The sequence below is a fragment of the Episyrphus balteatus genome, chromosome 3 (assembly GCF_945859705.1).
Source record: "Episyrphus balteatus chromosome 3, idEpiBalt1.1, whole genome shotgun sequence".
Taxonomy (NCBI): Eukaryota; Metazoa; Arthropoda; class Insecta; order Diptera; family Syrphidae; genus Episyrphus; species Episyrphus balteatus.
Genome location: NC_079136.1, coordinates 61,158,019 through 61,166,197, shown reverse-complemented (window position 1 = coordinate 61,166,197; position 8,179 = coordinate 61,158,019).

Below are 8,179 nucleotides of genomic sequence, written 5' to 3'. Positions count from 1 at the left end.
TGCATTTCTAAGCCGTTTTTTCCGACGTAATGACTGGCCTAAGAGAAAAATCGGAAAAATCTGAGCATTATAAAAATCAGTTCTATTTTGTTTATGTATTTAATGATTAAATTTTTAAAAATTAAAAATTTGAAACGGGCCCTAAGCTGATTGACGCATGTGTGGAATCCTGTTAAAATTATGCTCCAAGAACTAGAAAAGTTGCAGTTGAAAAAATTGTGTAAAATTGTGCCGAGTCTGGTGATACTTATTTAGGTACAGCAGTTACAGCAAGTAATGTTTCCTCTTTTTTTTTAAGCAATATTTAAAAAGCTCAAATTATAACCCTAAATTAATTTACCCACTGATATAAAGTTTTTTTCCAACTCCAAAATACATTTTTGTTTGAATACAAAAAATACTATCCGTACGAATAATTGTTTTTTTTAGATGGCCTAATCTGCAAAAAAATAGTTATAACAAGGTGTTTGAGTTTTGAAAATTTCAAGTAAGTAAGTATTTTTTTTTTTAAACCTCCAATTGAAGATTTTTTTTCACAAATAAAAAAAAAAATCTAGACTAATTTTTGCTATAAAAGCGAGTATATTGAGTTTTTTTTTTTTTTATTTCTGAATATGAAAAACATTAAAATTAGAAAACTGTCAAATTAAAACTGTCATACTGATCATCCGACACTAATAATTTTTTTTTGCGCAGTCCCCTGTCCAAGACTTGCTCAACGATCTTCATGGTGTGTAACGTCAACCTAATCGAATTGTAAATATCACAAATTCGCGTATTACCCTTCCCTTTGTAGATTGGAAGATGGTTATAACTAATAACTTTCCCTTAATTGATTAGGCATACTTCTTATAAGCTTGGACACCAAAATCATGAGCCATTTAAAACCGATGTCTCCCATTTTTTAACTGCCCCATTTACTTCTTTATCTGTGATGTCAGATACTTTGCTCATTGAGCGGCTATATTTTGCCGTAGCTCTTGAATAGCACCAGCAACAACTAAGGCATTGGATATTCTTTAAAATGTGTTCATATGCGAAATCTTCAAATTATGTAAAAGGTCATCACATATTCAACAAAGGTCGACTGCGTCATTGATTAAAAAATGTATTTTTTATAATTATACCTACTAAAATGTTGAGTATACGCCGTAGGGACTATTTAAATTTAATCTGTAAAAACTAATCGAAAAAACTTTTATCGATGATTGAACAATAAAACCAATTGACTATTTACTAACATAAACACTGAGCAAATTTGTTTTGTAATTCGTATTTAAACCGGAGTGTTGAAATATCGAGGACCAAAATACTTATTTCTGTTCTCCAGTTTACCATCGCATTTATTTGAATTGAATTTTTTTTCTTAATTTTTGAATTTACCATTGTTTTTTTAATTGCATATTTCCCAGAGATTAATTTTTGTCATAAGAACAATGTATTTTTTTTTGTAAACCTTTCCTTAAGTGTTTCAAAAATTCATTTCAAAATCTCTTTAAAAATCTCAAAACTTTTAACTAACTTTTATTATCACATTAAGGATTTTGGTTTATATTCTGACAAATGTATATTATAAGTACCTACTTACCTTCTTTCAAAAAACATAAAGTAACATAACTTTACAAAGCTAGCAACTGATATCTCAAAGAAAATTTAAAGTACTAAATTATTTCCTACAATCTTTTGTATATATAATTGAACTTTTGAGAAAGTTTTCTTCTGGCAAAATGACATTATTACTCACTTCCATTTAATGTTATCCAAATTTACTGCCTTAATAGACATATTTATTCTCAAATTCTAATTGAATAAATTTATCACCAAACTTTATATCATTTAGTTAATAGAAATTTTACCGTAAATTTATTTCATTTCTCCACACATACATACATAAAAAAACACCACAATAAAACCGCTATCATTTTATAGTATCTAAGTTACAACCACAATGACGGATGTCCTTTTGAATATCCTACTTTCTATACACCAGTAAATCTACACATATAGCCGATTTTAATGTCCTATCTGTCATATTCACCGTCAGTGTTAAAATGAGAGTAAAAGACATGCTGTATGCATGTGAAACAGAATGGCAGATGAAAAAGTCCAGTATAAAGCATCAGAAACAGCAACAACAACAACCAAAAAAAAAAAAATACTTCCCATATGACCATAAATTACCGACCTTATCGAGCATACATCCTGACATCCTGATTCACCCCATAGCAGCTTATAAAACTTTATAAACGTAACATAGACTCCATGTTTTTCCGTTTCCCGGCGGGTGATTTGTCATTGCGCAACGCATAAAGTTAAATTTGATATCACTCGCAGCACACCGTAAGCACAAAATATTGCCCGTCTATTTTACAACGTCACAACGTCGGTCGTTGTCGACGTTGAAATTAACGTTGTCGCACCCTTCAGCTCTTTTTGCGATTTGAAGCCCTCCACCTAACCTGTATTTATCTTTATATTATCCTTTATCAAAAGCGGTCGATGCTATGGCACATGATTTTATTACACGTCCTCTGCCTGATGGCGTAGCGTATAGTCGACGTTCTTGTTGTTGTTGGTCTGAATTCTTTTTTTTTTTTTCCAACTCTGACAGAAAACAACCAAAGATCCTCTTTTGAAATACAACACCCTACACCTCTAGTCTAAAAAGGTGTTTATATAAAAAGTGAGAGGTGCGGTGCGGAGTGCAGTCCGATGAGATATGAGACTACCCTACTACTACCTACTAAGCAATTTTCCATCGCGGCGGAACAACCGATTACATTTCACAGGAAGTGTTTTTGATTTATTGTTCACACGAGACAAGGACTTTTCTACCAAACAACAAAATTTTCCAATTCTATGGTGCACACCACCCCTTCTTCACCTTCACTCGGTGTGTAGGCTTGTTTTGAGTGTTGTATACAGCAAAGGAAAAGACATTAATTTTAAAATTTCGCTTGTACCTTGATTTGTAAATCACGTAAATAGGTAAATTTTCACATCCAATTTCGGAATGTGATCTGATTCTTACATGAGAGTCCTCCCCCCAGTCTAGAGTTTTAAGTTTAATGAAATAACAATGGAAGAATGAAAATTGATACCCAGGCCCGTATCTCGACTGACGACGACGGTTCTTCAAATAAAACGATAACCAGCATTTCAAGTCGAAAATTTGGGGTTTAATTCCTAATGTTTGGTGATTGCAAACGAGGGAGGACAAGAAGAGTGTCCCAATCAACCAGATGGAATTCCATCGTGATGATTAATGAAGGTCTTTTACATAGATATGCTTCTAAAACTTGGAACAAACTCAGAGGTCAGATTTTAAAGGGCAGATTTTATATTTGACGGAGCAGAAACTCTCCGGTTACAAGACTGCACTAGCCATCAGAGAACTAATCTCAAATAATAAAAAATTTAACAAAAAAAATCAATGTACCTAAACGAAAAAAGTACCTAGAGCCTTATATTTGAAAATTGTTGCCGAAATTCAAGCTGAATAGCAGAAATTATAATCTTTTCACTGAAGAAATTTTTCGGACGTCTACGTCGTAGTAAAAGTTCTTCCAATATTTTGCTGAGGCCATAGACAAGAGAAATCGACCTGATGGACAAATTCAGAAACGTTCGGGACAAAATATTTACGGGTCTCTGATTGGTCAAAAAATGTCAAATAAAAGATTTCCAATTAAGGCAATTTTTTTAATGAGCTGACTGAAAAGTTACTCAAGTTTCCTTGCCTCTCTAATTACTTAACTACCTAAACTTCCGTTCAAAAAATAACGTTGACTCAATATCTTGTCCCTAAAGTTTTTTGAACGTGCCCATTTAGTTTCCATTTGATAGTAAAATATCAGTTTCTGAGTTTTTCAAACTGAGTTGAAGACTTTATCTGATCTTACTGATATTCGATGATTCTTTTTCAATGATATCCTGAAGTTTATCACGAGTAGTGAATTCTGTGTTATAAACAGGATCACACTGGAAGGATTGTTGTCGCTGATCCTATAGCATTCTCCTGATATGATTTCAGTCGCTGAATCGATAGGCTAACTTCAACTAGGAAACATGGTTCCGATGGCTGGAAACTATATTCAAAGCAGTCTGCATAAACTTTGGCCTTGTCCTTGCAAAATGTAACATCATTATTGGTGATTGTGGGGGTCCTTATATAAAAGACCTATTAAATTTTAAGGTCTTCCCGTTCTATTTTAATTTCCTGAATGCATCTGTTCCTAGTTTGATGGCTTTGCAGTTCTGTGCTATGTTTCTAAACATGATGTTTGAACATCTTAGCTCACACAGCATCGGCACCGTCTAGTCGATATTTTTGTTGTTAAGCCCACTTTTGCAGTTATATTAAGGGACCTAATATTTCACATACAGATCCGAAAGTCATGGTCCTTATTTCGTATGCAGGGTTCGTCATCAGTGAATCCGTCCTAAAACGAGGTTTTTCGTTGTTCCATAACTTCCTCCTACACCTGTCTGAGCAGTTATCTTGACGAAAGAAACCCCAAATCTGAAGGCCGAGGTCCTTCAAAAACTCCAAGAACGGGAAGGCCTTCCAGCTGCTCCTTGTTGGCCTTCGCTTTGAATATATTGAAGAAACCGATGGCTTGAAAAGGGACGGCTGGAGAAGCTTATTGGGTGAGACCCAAATTCACAATGCGTCACCTTAAGTTAAGGCGTTGGTATGGTTGCCCTAAATAAGTATGTAAATAAGCTTTTTTAGGAGTAAAGATTCTGGGAGTACACGCTGGTTTCTGGTACCTAAGTGCACCGCCGCACAGTGGGGAAAAGGCGGAAAAAACCCAACTTTCGGAAGTACGATTTATTTTGATACTGCACGTGTTTCTAACAGTAAATTAGTTGAAGAATCAGAAAATGAAAACTGTTTTTCAAAAAAAAAAATTGTGGTCCTGGAGATTATCGCTCAAAGTTGAAAAACAGTGAAAACTGATAAAAATACAAGTAGTTTCAAAATGATGTATTTTCCTTAAAATTTAAAGGTTTGAACCAATTTTTTTTGTAAATAGGCTTAAAATAAATTGACAAACAATATGGTACATTAGTTTAGCGAAAAAGAATTGAATACAATTTTTTTGACAAAAAAACATTAAATTTTAGTGACTTTTTAGGTTCAAATTAGGTTTTAACTACTGCCTCCGTCTGCCTCTGTTGGCGGATAGGTTTTCCTAGATAGTATTGAATCTCATCAATAGTTTAAAAAAAAAATCTTACCCGAAGACGTCCGTATTCGGTTTTTATAGCAATTTCAATCTGAAAAAGTCATTCAAAAAACCAAAAAAAAAAAAAAATAAAGCAAAAAAGAAATATGCAGCTATTTTCGCCAGACAAATCTTTCTAAATGTATTTTGGTATGCTGAATCTGAATGTGAAGTCCGTTTTGCTAAACAGCCCAAAATTTTTGATCAGGGATGTTGGAATCAGGAGTTTGTGTTAATGAAACCTGCATTGCACATTTACCTATTAAAACAAATGTTTTTTTCACTAAGCCACTTTTTTTACTTTATTTATAACTATCGGAATCGGAATACAGTAAAACTGGTTATTTGAAGATTCTCTTATCTTTAGTTCCACTTGTTTCCAAAAAAAGGATGGAATGATTTGATGGAATGTTCCACTAATTGAAGGAAAAGTTTAGGCTTGGTAGCCGTTTAAATTTTAGAACTAACCAAGGAAAAAAAAGTTTCCAAGAAAGTTAAATTTTGAAAAAAATGCCATACCTACCGTTTTTGGACATTTATCCTTTTTTGAAAATTTTTGATTTTTTTTTTTGATTTATGTAAAATTTAAACGGTATTTATTAATAAAATGTTCAAATAAACTCAAAAAAAATTTGATTTTTCTAAAAAAGCGATTGGAAGTAAGTCATTTACAGCTGCAAAAACTTGATTTCTGATTTTTTAATATAATTTTTTTCTGAGTGGGCGTGGCAATGGGTGGTCATTGGTGTAGATTTGTCTTGCTATTAGCTACCTTTCCTGCAAATTTCCTGAAAATTGGTTCAGTAGTTTAGTTTTAATTGAGTTTTTTCCGGTCTCCCATACAAGTTGCCCCACAGTGCGCCGCACAGTGGTGCCATTCTTCGTTTTTGGCGTCAAAATTCATTTGCACGGCCGTTTCTGGACGAAAAGTCATGAAATTTGGTACACTGAATGATTATAGTATGGAGAATACGAAGATAAAAATTAATTTTGATCTGCTTATATCTCGAAAACGTGACGTCATAGATTTTTTTTGACTCCGGATTTGAATTTAAAACTCTAAAATCTATTACAAAAGTATATTTTGGTTTACGGAAAAAATAAATTCTCAGTTTTATTGAACATTGAAACTTTTCATTATATCATGTTTTCTTATATTTAATTAAAAACATAGTTGGCAACCATATAACCCCAATATTTTCAATTTTCTTATGAAACATAAATAGAGGAGATCTCAAAATTGTGATAAATTAAAAAAAAATGCATGAAATAGCGTAATTAGGGGTCTTAAAGTGTGTTTTACTAAATTGGCATTTTTTGGACTTTGTTCTCAATTTTTTTTGATTTTTTTGTAAAGAATGTGAATCTATGAGTTCTAAATTTTTAATCTAACACCTTTTTGACATGAATTTAGCCCAATTTCTAGCTTATATATGTACTGTCTTGAAAAAGAAAATTCTATTTTAACGCTCATTCTTTACGCCATTTTGGAGCCGCCATTTTGAATAAAAAAAAGTTGGCAGCCTTTTCGTATTCTCTATACTATAATCATTCAGTGTACCAAATTTCATGACTTTTCGTTCAGAAATGGCCGTGCAAATGAATTTTGTCACCAAAAGTGTCACATGGCACCACTGTGCGCCGCCGACAGCTTTTTTCAAATCGTCAATCGTTCAAAATACAAAAAATTCAAGTCTATTTAGCACAAACTTGCTCTAATGCTCAATGATCTGATCAAAAAAGTAATAACACTACTTTACAAGTGTTTTTTTTGTCGAAAGTTTTTGTTCTGAAGGTTTTCAGTATGTTGAACTCAAATCCGAAATCAGAAATAAATAATCAGCTCCCGTTTCTGAAAAATTACCGTTAGATAATACAAAAAAACGTATTTTTTTACTACTTTGGACCTTATTTTTTTACACAAGGAAAATTGTTTGAACATTATTTAGTAACGTTTTCTGTAAGAACTTTTTTCCCTCTTTCAAGGCATTTTTAAATCTTTCCGATATCTTTTTTACTGCCTGAGATTTCATAACATTTTTTTCTCTTTTAAGTGATTTAGAAAACTGCAACTCCCTCCTAAATGAAAAATACCGCTTCATAGTTGTTTTTACTTGCGATATAGGTACTATTTATATCAAGTTATGTATTCGTACAAAAAAAAAGTTGAGATAACATTTTTCAATGACATTACGATGATAGAGAATGCCAAAAAAGTGGGTCCCGGAAGTCCGTCTGTCTGTCTGTATAAGGAACTAGAGCCTAAACGGATGGACCGATTGACTCCAAACTTGCTATGTTCCTAGCAGTTTTTGGACACTCTCCAGAGGGGTTTTTGTAATTAATTTTTTTGGACCAAAAATAACGGAACCTGTCATACAAAAATTTCGAAAAAAGTTAAATTTCACGAAAACGGCTCCAACGATTTTGTTAAAAATCATTATGTTGTGAAAATCATTATTAACGGTACCTGTCATAGGACCGCTTTTTACAAATCGGATTTTCTGCAAAACTGCTTATTGTATTTTTAACGAAATTTTTTATACAAAAGCATTTATATACTTTAAATATAAGCCAGCAATAAAATTAAAAAAAAAATAATTTTTGGATTTTTAAAAAAATTTTGAACATTTTTTTTTGAAAAATCCAATTTTCGAAAACGGGACATTGAATTTTTTAGAAATTTTGTTTTTAGATGTTGATTAGTGATTTCTACAAAATGGCACACCAATTTTATTTTAAAACTTTTTTTTTCAAAAAATTACATACCTATTTATAAAAAATTAGTTTTTAAAAAAAGGGCTGTAACGATTTTGAAATTTTTTTTTCTAAAAATGTATCTTAATATATCAATCAAAACTGCATACTTGTTTTGGAGGGCAATTTGATTTCAGATTTTATTTTATTTTTTTTAAATACGAATTTTATTTTTTTTTAAATTTTTTTTA